Source organism: Carassius auratus, unplaced genomic scaffold (assembly GCF_003368295.1).
Source record: "Carassius auratus strain Wakin unplaced genomic scaffold, ASM336829v1 scaf_tig00215210, whole genome shotgun sequence".
NCBI lineage: Eukaryota > Metazoa > Chordata > Actinopteri > Cypriniformes > Cyprinidae > Carassius > Carassius auratus.
This window is the reverse complement of record NW_020527987.1, coordinates 23,053-35,000: the sequence shown is the minus strand read 5'-3', so window position 1 is coordinate 35,000 and position 11,948 is coordinate 23,053. Positions and strand designations below refer to the sequence as shown.

At 36.3% G+C, this 11,948-nt stretch overlaps 1 long non-coding RNA gene across 1 annotated transcript in view; it reads left to right on the top strand.

The window, feature by feature from the left end:
• Positions 1-3,833, top strand: part of LOC113094005 (uncharacterized) — a 4,225-nt gene extending 392 nt beyond the window's left edge. Inside the window, exon 2 of the long non-coding RNA XR_003287961.1 lies at positions 3,097-3,833. This is a non-coding gene — a long non-coding RNA (uncharacterized LOC113094005). The remainder of the gene's footprint in view (positions 1-3,096) is intronic.
• The last annotated feature ends 8,115 nt before the right edge of the window (positions 3,834-11,948 follow it).

Here is an 11,948-nt window from a genome sequence, read left to right as displayed (position 1 = left end):
GTGGAAAAATATTTCTGAAGATATTTTGAGAAATGTTTGTGTCCACTCAATGGAAAGCAATGGTGCCCAAACTTTGGTTATAATTTAATTTGGTTAAATATTCAAATTATAAATGTTTTGTTTTTCACAGGAGAAAGAAGCTCATACAGGTTAGGAATAACATTGAGGGAAGAAAATTATATATACAGTACAGACCAAAAGTTTGGACACACCTTCTCATTCAAAGAGTTTTCTTTATTTTCATGACTATGAAAATTGTAGATTCACACTGAAGGCATCAAAACTATGAATTAACACATGTGGAATTATATATGGAATTATATACATAACAAAAAAATGTGGAACAACTGAAAATATGTCATATTCTAGGTTCTTCAAAGTAGCCACCTTTTTCTTTGATGACTGCTTTGCACACTCTTGGCATTCTCTTGATGAGCTTCAAGAGGTAGTCACCTGAAATGGTCTTCCAACAGTCTTGAAGGAGTTCCCCGAGAGATGCTGAGCACTTGTTGGCCCTTTTGCCTTCTGTCTGCGGTCCAGCTCACCCCTAAACCATCTCGATTGGGTTCAGGTCCGGTGACTGTGGAGGCCAGGTCATCTGGCGCAGCACCCCATCACTCTCCTTCTTGGTCAAATAGCCCTTGATGCCTTCAGTGTGACTCTACAATATTCATAGTCATGAAAATAAAGAAAACTCTTTGAATGAGAAGGTGTGTCCAAACTTTTACTGTAATACACTAAATTAAACATATAGATAAATAATTACAAAAATGACAGACTGACCATCTTTCTCTAATCCATAAATAACAGATTTACATGTATTCATTGCAATATTTTGATGGAGCCTTGTATAAACCAGCACTGTAGTGTTTTTCTACATACTGTAGCACCAAGTCTTGAATATTTTAATCTGTTTGAGGAGTATTTATATAAGAAGAACAGCATTAATAAATGCTACTTTTTCTGCTGTCAGGTCTGCAGCTCTCACTCTTAGATTCATCTTTGAGCAACTGATGTTATGTATTTATTATCTCTGAATTGGATACTTATTGTTTAATTATGTAGTTAGCATAAAACATTCTTACTTGACAAATAAAACATTATATTTGGTTTATTCTGATCTCTTCTGAACTCATCATGACTAGTAGATCATGTGGAGGCTGATGTTTCCTCAAATCTGTGTCCAGGACAGAACAGACTAAAGGCTCATGGATGAATGGAGCAGCAGGAACTTCATCAGAGACCTTTTGATTTCTGTCTAGCACTGACTTAACAAGTTGTGCTGAAGTGACTAACAAACTTTTGTTCTGAGCAAGCAGTAGACGAGTGATTTAAAGATTTAAGTTAACCTTGTAGTGAATCTGTTCAGTTCAGACCGGAGAGTTTGTAAAAGTGAAATCCACGGACTCCGGTGTGTTTGAGACTCAAATGTGACAACGGGTCCCTGATGAATCAATAATTGAAAGTATCCACCTTATCCTTCAACGCAGAAGTAAGCGATGGGTGAGACTTCTAGTTCATTAGCTGCAATAAGGAAATAATGAGAATTACAAATCGCAGTAAGCGGTAAAACTGTTTGCACTACACACCAGTGTGTTCATAATTAAGATAATACATTAAAATAATATGGTAAGAAACACCAATTTGTAATATCAAGCAGCAGAACAAGCTGTTTTGTACAGTTAAAAATAGCTAGAAGGAACTGAGCCCAGAAGACCCATAAAATATACAAATGAATAGGATGTCCAGAATAATAAAATACCTCAATTAATTTTAACCAATATTTGTGATTAGTTACTAATTAGAAACACATTGTACATTTAATAATCGCTCGAAAATTAGAGTCAGATTAAACATAGAGATACAATAATATTTAAACTCAATCCAAATTAAGTGAACTGAACCGCAAGTAAAATATATGTCATAGTTACACTAAAAAGTTACTCTTATTTTAACATTATCACCTATATAATATTATAAACTAGTTCAGCATCACAATCATGAATCATGTGGGTAGAGTTTATTTAAAATAATGATTTAGCTGCTGGCAAGTTAAAATCTCTATAGCAGTGATCCTGGTGTGTAGAAAAAGTAGAGCTCATACAAACACACTCACAAACACACTCCAACACTAAAACTTAAACACAGTCTCACACTCAATGGAAAGCAATGGTGCACAAAACTTTGGTTGCCAACAAATTTCAAAATATCATGTTTTGTTTCACAGGAGAAAGAAGCTCATACAGGTTAGAAACAACATGGAGGGAAGAAAATTATGACAATTTAAATTTTAGGGTGATCGATTAATTTAAACATCAAAATGTAAATGATAAAATACAATGATTATACTGAATGTGCCCAAAAATTATAAATTTACATTAATTAATTGGCAGCTTCACATATAAAGTATTATCTCGCGCTCTCTCTCTCTCTTTATATATATATATATATATATATATATATATATATATACATGCTGCTTATAGAATTACAGTGTAATGAAAATTGTCCTTTAAATTAAAAGTAGAAAACTGGCAGCACATTTGCCTGTCGTTTACTGCAATTTTACAGCTCTTTGAAGACTTTACATTGTTACTGTAATACACTAAATTAAACATACAGATAAATTACAAAAATGACAGATTGACTAGTTCAGTATAACAATCATGAATCATGTGGGTAGAGTGCATTTAACCTCAATGTTTTAGCTGCTGGCAAGTTAAAATCTCTATAGCACTGATCCTGGTGTATAGAAAAAGTAGAGCTCATACAAACACACTCTTACACTAAAACTTAAACACAGTCTCAGAGATCATTCATGTTCTTCTCTCTCTGCAGGCTGAGTTACTGCAGTATTGGAGAGGAAGGCTGTGCTGCTCTGATTTCAGCTCTGAGATCAAACCCCTCACACCCGACAGAACTGGATCTGAGAGGTAATACACCAGGAGACTCAGGAGTGAAGATGCTCTCTGCTCTACTGGAGGATCCACGCTGTAAACTGAAGAAACTACAGTAAGTTACTGAGTCAATGCTTTCATTTATCATCTTGTATTAAAGCAGACCTTAGTGTATTTTATCTTTCTCTTTATTGTACAGTATTTGACAGTGGAAACTCCACGAGCTCCAAACAACTGAATCAAAACAACACGTCTTGAACAAGACTGTCACCTGGACATTAACCCCCTGGGGTCGAAGAATCAGTGCGGTCTGTGTAATATTTTCTTGATGACCGCGAACAGAACTAAAAATACTTTGATCATTTTTGATCATACAGATAAGAATAAGGTATTGTTTTAAACTGGACATGGTGTACTTTTATATTACCGGTGCTGTCTGTCAGGTATTTTATAGATGGATTGTGTATAAATGTTATGTTTAAATATAACATTTTAATATAGAAATATTTAATGATTGCAAAAATGAAATAAGATACTTTTTGTAATGTGGTGTTTGGGTTTTGTTTCATGTTCTTTTTTTCATGTCTCTTATTTTGTAGTTTGTTTCTTGCTGTGTGTCATACTTCTCTTCCCCTCATGTATCTCTGCCTTGTGGATGTGTCGTGTTCTGATTGGTTTATTGTCTTATCATGTGATTATCTGTTTGCTCATTAGTTTGTTCATGTCATGTGACCCTCATTGTCTGTTATAAGTACTCATGTTTTTGCCACTGTCCCTTGTCATGTATTAATGTTGTAACCTGCTGTCGGTGAGTCTACTCTGTTCATGCCTCGTCAATCAAGTCTAGTCAAGTCTGTTCAAGTCAAGTCTTTGTTTATTGTTTGTTTATTGTTTGGATTTTGGATCACTCTGTAAATAAACAGCACTTGGGTTCTCACAACGGTTCGCCTTCATTGGACTCGTTACACTTTTTTAAATATGAAACTACAACTGCCAGTAGGTGGCAGCAAGTGACTGTCTTAATGAGTGAGTTGAATCAACTGAGTCGTTGAAAAATCTGATTCATTTAACTTCGCAAACGATTCAGCGGTTTTGCTGTTTATTCTCATTTCTGATGGAGCAAAAACTGACTTTTGTGTTTGAAAATCAGGGAATCTTCCAATAATTCATTTTTTTTTATATATATATATATATATATATATATAGGGCTTGGGCGCCGCGTTGCATTCTGGGATGTGGCAGTCCTGCTGGCAGCCTCTCGAATGTAAACAAACAGCAATTCGAACGAGAAGAAGCAGAGTTGGGAGAAAGAGAAAAGATGGTAAAATCGCGAAAAGGTTGTGGGATTTAAAGGGATACACAAAATAGGGATGTCAGGGACCGGTATGTGCACAAAATCAGCAACATTAACGGTTTGGATCCATATGAAATTCCCAACAAATAGTGGAGTACCGACGGAGACTTGTTGCCGCACATTTGCATTACAGATATCTTCGGCTACCTTGTTTGTTTTGTGAGCGCCTACACTTCAGAACAGTTCTGAAGCTACAAGTCATTGGAGTCTCATGTACAGTTCACAAATGGATATGTTCAGGAGTTGCAGATCATAATACCGGCAAACAGTATACGTTAGAATAATCTGGACAAAGGTAAGCTGCGCTACACCTTGCTGCTAGTTTGGTAAACGTTAGTGCTAACAACCATTCACACATGTAATTACTTTTAACAAAAGTGTAGTTAGAAGCTGTCAACCCTCCCGTTTTTATCCGGGATCCTCACGTATTTGAGCTCTTTTCCCGCTGTCTTCCCGTTTTAGTATTTTCCTGTAAAATATCCCGTAAGCCCTTCGATCCGACCTGTCAGTCTCTGTACTGTTGTCCTGTTGCTACCCCTTTCCCTTCCAGCGAAACATGTTTTCAAAGCATCGTTTGCTTGCTTGAGAGCAACCTTAAGGCCAATTTATACTTCTGCGTGATGTTGGGCTTTTTAAGATAGCGTGGTTGTTGTGAGAGCACGATTTCACGCCAATCTGTAACTAAAGTCACGTTAGACCTAGCTTCACAAATCGCTTAACGTTAGTTAATGCAGCAGTTTTGTAGTACGACTTTTTGCTGTCAGCAGAGGGATAGCAACAAAAAGATGAATGTTTAAATTTTCCCTATTTTGGATGAGTAACTCGAGAAATTTCCCTTATTTTCAATGTTAACTTAAGCTATATAAATTAATATTCAGATGTTATGGTCTCCGTGGTCGCGCCTCCAAGCAGGAAAGCGTTGTAAAGTTAATCCATTCTCATTTTATTTTCCCCATGGCGATTATGTGTTGCGCTATTACACCCCACAATACAGCAACGGTTTACCATGGTTGAAATAGATTTTTAATTAATCAAATTAAGACACACGGATGAGAGGGAGTATGTCTAAACACTGCACAGTAGTCCGAGTAGCAGTAAAGGAGGCTGTCAACGTGGTGACCACGCCAAGTAATGATGTCACGACGCCCAAGCCCTATTGAAATCTGAAAAATGGCACTTATTTCATAATAATTGTCCTCTGCTTCTGTTGATTCTTAACATGTTTATTTCTACTACATTTGATCTCTTTCTCTTCATTAAACAGACAGATTATGAATGGCTTAACCATAATGAGGCAGAGGCTTTGGTGCTTTGGCACACGGTCTGATCTATAGCTAACTATCAAAATCTGTGTAGCAAAGCTGCTCAACACACTGCAGTGCTAGGAGAATGTATTGTAGTGAAGCACTGACCTCTATCAATTTATGTGAACATACAGTCTTAATTTTGTGTTCAACTACACTGTGTTTTAGACAAAGGAGGAACTTAAATAATATGACAGATATGAAGAGTTTTATTTATTTTTTATTTATTTTTTTTAATTATATATATTTTTTTATTAATAGAGCACTTTCTAGAAATTCATGAAATCATATGTTATCCAACTGGGATGGGACTATTTGTTCATCAAAATGCTTGTTTCAGTGATTGAATTTAGTGAAATGTGAATTTGACGTCATGATTTGAAGGTGAACTTGTTTGAGTTATAAGAACATATCCAAACCTAAAATATCACTTTGAACAATAAGCCAGTGTCATCAGTGTCAGAAATGAACTTTCCCATAAGGGGCAACTGATTTTCAGTTTATTTATTATTTTTACTTTTTACCTTTTGTGTGTCATCTTTAATGTTAAATTCTTACCAGTTAAATCAACATTCAGAGATATAGAAGCTGCATCTGAAGATGATTTTAGATGTATTTACAGTTTAATGCTGATCAGACGGCTGAAGGTGCATTTACACAGCAATTACAAATGTATAATGAAATGAGGTTGCTTTATGCAATATTTTTAATACAGAAATATGAATGAAATTAATCAATGAAATGATGCTTCAATTATGGAAGTAAGTCATTGTGTTAATATTCAATTAATTCATTCAAAATGCTTAATTCAGGAATAAAATTAAGCGGCTTTCTATAATAATTAGTAATTGCATTGTTGTCTATAATAATGTATTTCTGAAAGACAGGAATGATGAATGTGCACAGACCAATGGCCAAGGTAAGGTCTTTCCTTAAATATATTAAATCTCAGTTTGTTTTTCCACCATCATCATCATGATCATGAGTTTGATTGTAAAATTACTGTAATACTGTGTCCAAAGTGAAAGAGCTCTGTCTGGAGGTCTGGGTTTCATGAGACAGCAGCTACCAATCTCTACTCGTCACCTTTCACTCCCTCTCAAGGATTTGACAGAGTTAGAGAAACCAGAGCGGATCGTTCAACTAAAGATGCCAGACGTGTGATGGTCATTTTAGAGTTATTTATATTTATTTTACTTGATTTTTATTTGTTTATTTTGAGAAAAGAACGTTTTTCATTCAACACACATCTACCAGGTGAACGCTGTTTTTAATGTTTTCTAGCAGGAAAACTACATCACCACGACATTTGTTTGTAACCTATCCATGTTTTGTGTGAATATGTCCCTGACACTCTTTTCTCTTTCTGAATGAGTTTCTCTCTTTTGTTGAACACGAAAGAAAATGTGTTAAAGAATGTTAGTAACCCACACTGTAAAAAATCCAGTCAACAGTGAGTTATGCTAATGTTGACTAAATTAATAAAAACTAATCCAGCCAACACTGAGATCATTCTGCACGTGCACGAGCCTGAGTGACTTCACGGGAGAAACATCATATCAAGTTCATGAGTCAGGTAAGTGACACTTAATAAATGTTAGACTCATTTTATCGATAAAAACATACAGCATATACGATGTTTTGAGTGGATATATAGAAGTGTTTTATAGTCGTGTGTCAGAAGAAAAATAAAAATTAAGGCTTTGTTATGTCAAGTTCACGCGTCAACTGAATTTGTACCCACATGGAAAGAACCTATATGTGGATATATGCGCATATATGAAACCTATATGCAGTGTATATGCACATATATGATAATATATGTGCTGCATATATGCGTATATATGCCACATATAGGCAAAATTGAGGTGCATATATTTGCATATACAGGATATAAGCCCTATACATACAAGATATGTCTTCTATAAAGCTAATGGCAGGATCTGGTCATTTTGTAGCTCATATCCACTGATCTATAATATAGATCAGTGCTCATATCTCATTTTTGAGATAACTCATATTTTCTATTATCAAGGCAAAAATAATTAACGAAAAAAATTATGCAAGAACTTATGTATGTGCGAACACGTGAAATTGGTATCACATGTAATTGGCATGTTATGGAATTTAACTATGGCAATATATTAACATGATATACAGAGCCGGACAGTAACGGAGTACATTTACTTGAGTACAGTACTTAAGTACAATTTTGAGGGATCTGTACTTTACTCAAGTATCATTTTTGGGGAGTACTCATGACTTTACTCAACTACATTTGAGAGGCAAATATTGTACTCTTTACTCCGCTACATTTCTATCCATGACCGTAAGTACCCGTTACTTCTTCGGCCCCGTCCACACGGAGACGGACCCCCGATCTTTTTTTCCCTCGTCTCAAGAAATATCCCCAATAGTATGTTCCTGCACAACTGGAGGCTGCAGATTCAGGACCGCAGATCTAGGACCGCAGTTCTAGGACCCGTTTTTCGTGACAGCGCCACCTACTGTACTGGACAATATAGCGATGGCTGCAGTTTCAGGACCGCAGTTCTAGTACACCGTTGGTTTAGTTTGCAGTCACGTTACATGGGATATAGCATCAATATATTAATCTCAGTAGTATTTGTTTTTAAATGTTATTTTTGATTCAAAATGCAGCAGAGGTTAATTACGAAGTGTGCTTTGAGTCACAATTTTACATTTAAACATGAATTTATGTAGTACCCTAACCGCCTGGTTAGGGGAGATATACAGTCAATAAAAGACACAGGACACGGAGCTGCTGCAATATCTTCTGAGTCTCTGTATTGTCTCACATTAATGCAAATAATTCTGCATTCTCATATGTCATATAAAACGTATAACAACATCTCTTTTAGAGAAAAACACAATATATGGAAAAAATATATAGAATTACTCACAGTTTCTCAACAGGTACGGTTTCCATCAATTAAACAAATAATTTCAATAGAAACTTGAATTACACATTAATACTACTACGTACTGTATATTGCATACAATATTCACACGTGTCGTTTACCATGTCTTCAACTCTTTTAAACTTCTTAAATTAGCTCAAGAAAGCATGTCAGCAAAACTAATTAACGTTATCTCTTTACACACCATTAGTATGAACACATATTACAGTTTCTCTTATGAATCAACAGATTACTTTTCTTTAAGCACTGTCACCTGTAACTTAATTGTTAAATTAGTTCTCAGAAACACCAGTTTGGTATTCATTCACTCCGTTTTCACATTTCTATGACCGCATGGTCTCTGCCATCAGTTTAGCATTCACCAGTTGTACACGTGATAACTTAGACACGCGGTAAACTTGAACCGAACTTTTAAACATAAATACACAATGCATACACTTCAAACAATGACACTTGCCATTTTTACAGCCTTGACTTACATAAAGTGTATTTCCACTACAATTTACTAATATCATACCTGGTTAGGGGAGATATACAGTCAATAAAAGACACAGGACACGGAGCTGCTGCAATATCTTCTGAGTCTCTGAGCAGCGCGCCCCCTCCCCCAGCAAGTGAAAGTCCCAAGGCAAAAGTAATCAAATAATCGATCATCCATACTAGGTAAGGAATACCAATCACCATCATCCAAAATAATACACTATGCCTTAACGGCATTTAGTTTATTTTTTAATGACAACAACATTTTCTCATGACACTAATTATTATTAATTATATATTTATATATATATATATATATATATTTATACTTTATATATTTTTTAACCACCACATTTACACAAAATATAAATTAAATATAAGTTTTGTAAAATTGATGTATATCAATTTTAAAACAATTGTAAAAAATGAAGAACCTTAAAAGTCTTAGTCTTTTGAATTATACAGTATATAGATTAACCTCCTTAAGGTGAATTAGCTCATTATCAGGTAAGTTAAAGTGGAATCAGCGTATGGAGTCACTAAATTACAGCCGACATTTTAAAAGTTGTTGAGAGGCAAGACACAAGAATGATTCAAGAATGTTTATATATATATATATATATATATATATATATATATATATATATATATATATATATATATATATATATATATTAGGGGTGTAACGATACGCGTATTCGTATTGAACCGTTCGGTACGACGCTTTCGGTTCGGTACGCGGTACGCATTATGTACCGAACGGTTCGTTGGACTAATTAATTATATTTGGAAAATAAATAAAAAATTGTGAAATATAATGATATGTGTTCAACAAGGTAGCCCAATAACCCAAACGACGTAACAGGCAACGCCCCTGACACCCCCGAAGAAGAAAAAAACACCAGCTTATATGTTTATGTTAGGCTCAGTCAGGCGCTCGCTCACTCAGCACGCGCTGAAGGCTCGTTGCAAAACGGCCAATGCGTTTAACAGACCAGAAATAGAAGATCCTCCGATAACCAACAGGTCTGGTGTTTGGGTGCACTTTACCAATCGATCGGGGCATCCAAACAAGCACGGAAATCAAAATAGACTAGTACTGTACTGTGTCGGAATTTCCTGAGCAGTGCGACACAATTAACAGGCCTGCACGTTATTAGATAGAAGAACTGTTATAAATAGAACGTATGCACGGGCAGTTTTGAAAACTCCACCTACTTTGCTCTTGCCATAGTGCAGCGCAAATCGCGTTGTATCTGAAGGGCAACGCTGAGCCCAGAGTCCAGTGCCGTGCATACCGCGTCCTGTGTGAAAGACCCTTTAGCCATTTTGCAACGAGTCTTCAGCGCGTACTGAGTGAGCGAGCGCCTTACTCTGTAGTGGAAAACGCAGGTTTTAAGAACATGCTTAATGTAATTGAGCCCCGTTACAATATTCCTTCACGAGCCCATTTCAGCCAGACCATAATTCCTGCTTTGTTTCAAAAAACATAATCCCTATAGAGAACCAATTGAGTAAAAACACACTCAAAATAAAGAGTTATAGAGTTCCATATAAAAAGTTACATCTTTGTTTGTTCATAACTACTACAACAATATAACATTTTCATTTTTTTTAATAAGGAGCTGTTTTTGTTTTATACAGTATGCTGCTAAGAAAACACCATAAAAGATGGGTAAAGAATAGCTCCATCATTGTTCAATGTAAAAAAAAAAAACAAAACATACGTTGTTAGTTTTAATAAATATATATATTTTTTTAAATCAAGGAAATGTATCTGGCAATTTTTTCTTTTTGCTGTATATATATTTTTATATATATATATATATATATACAGTGAGGAAAAGAAGTATTTGAACACCCTGCTATTTTGCAAGTTCTCCCATTTGGAAATCATGGAGGGGTCTGAAATTGTCATCGTAGGTGCATGTCCAGTTTTTAACTATTTATTTGTATGATACAGCTGCAAATAAGTATTTGAACACCTGAGAAAATCAATGTTAATATTTGGTAAAGTAGCCTTTGTTTGCAATTACAGAGGTCAAACGTTTCCTGTAGTTTTTCACCAGGTTTGCACCCACTGCAGGAGGGATTTTGGCCCACTCCTCCACACTGATCTTCTCTAGATCAGTCAGGTTTCTGGCCTGTCGCTGAGAAACACGGAGTTTGAGCTCCCTCCAAAGATTCTCTATTGGGTTTAGGTCTGGAGACTGGCTAGGCCACGCCAGAACCTTGATATGCTTCTTACAGAGCCACTCCTTGGTTATCCTGGCTGTGTGCTTTGGGTCATTGTCATGTTGGAAGACCCAGCCTCGACCCATCTTCAATGCTCTAACTGAGGGAAGGAGGTTGTTCCCCAAAATCTCGCAATACATGGCCCCGGTCATCCTTTGCTTAATACAGTGCAGTCGCCCTGTCCCATGAGCAGAAAAACACCCCCAAAGCATGATGCTACCACCCCCATGCTTCACAGTAGGGATGGTGTTCTTGGGATGGTACTCGTCATTCTTCTTCCTCAAAACACGTTTAGTGGAATTAAGACCAAAAAGTTCTATTTTGGTCTCATCTGACCAAATTACTTTCTCCCATGACTTCTCTGGATCATCCAAATGGTCATTGGCAAACTTAAGACGGGCCTCGACATGTGCTGGTTTAAGCAGGGGAACATTCCGTGCCATGCATGATTTCAAACCATGACGTCTTAGTGTATTACCAACAGTAACCTTGGAAACGGTGGTCCCAGCTCTTTTCAGGTCATCGACCAGCTCCTCCCGTGTAGTTCTGGGCTGATTTCTCACCTTTCTTAGGATCATTGAGACCCCGCGAGGTGAGATCTTGCATGGAGCCCCAGTCCGAGGGAGATTGACAGTCATGTTTAGCTTCTTCCATTTTCTAATGATTGCTCCAACAGTGGACCTTTTTTCACCAAGCTGCTTGGCAATTTCCCCATAGCCCTTTCCAGCCTTGTGGA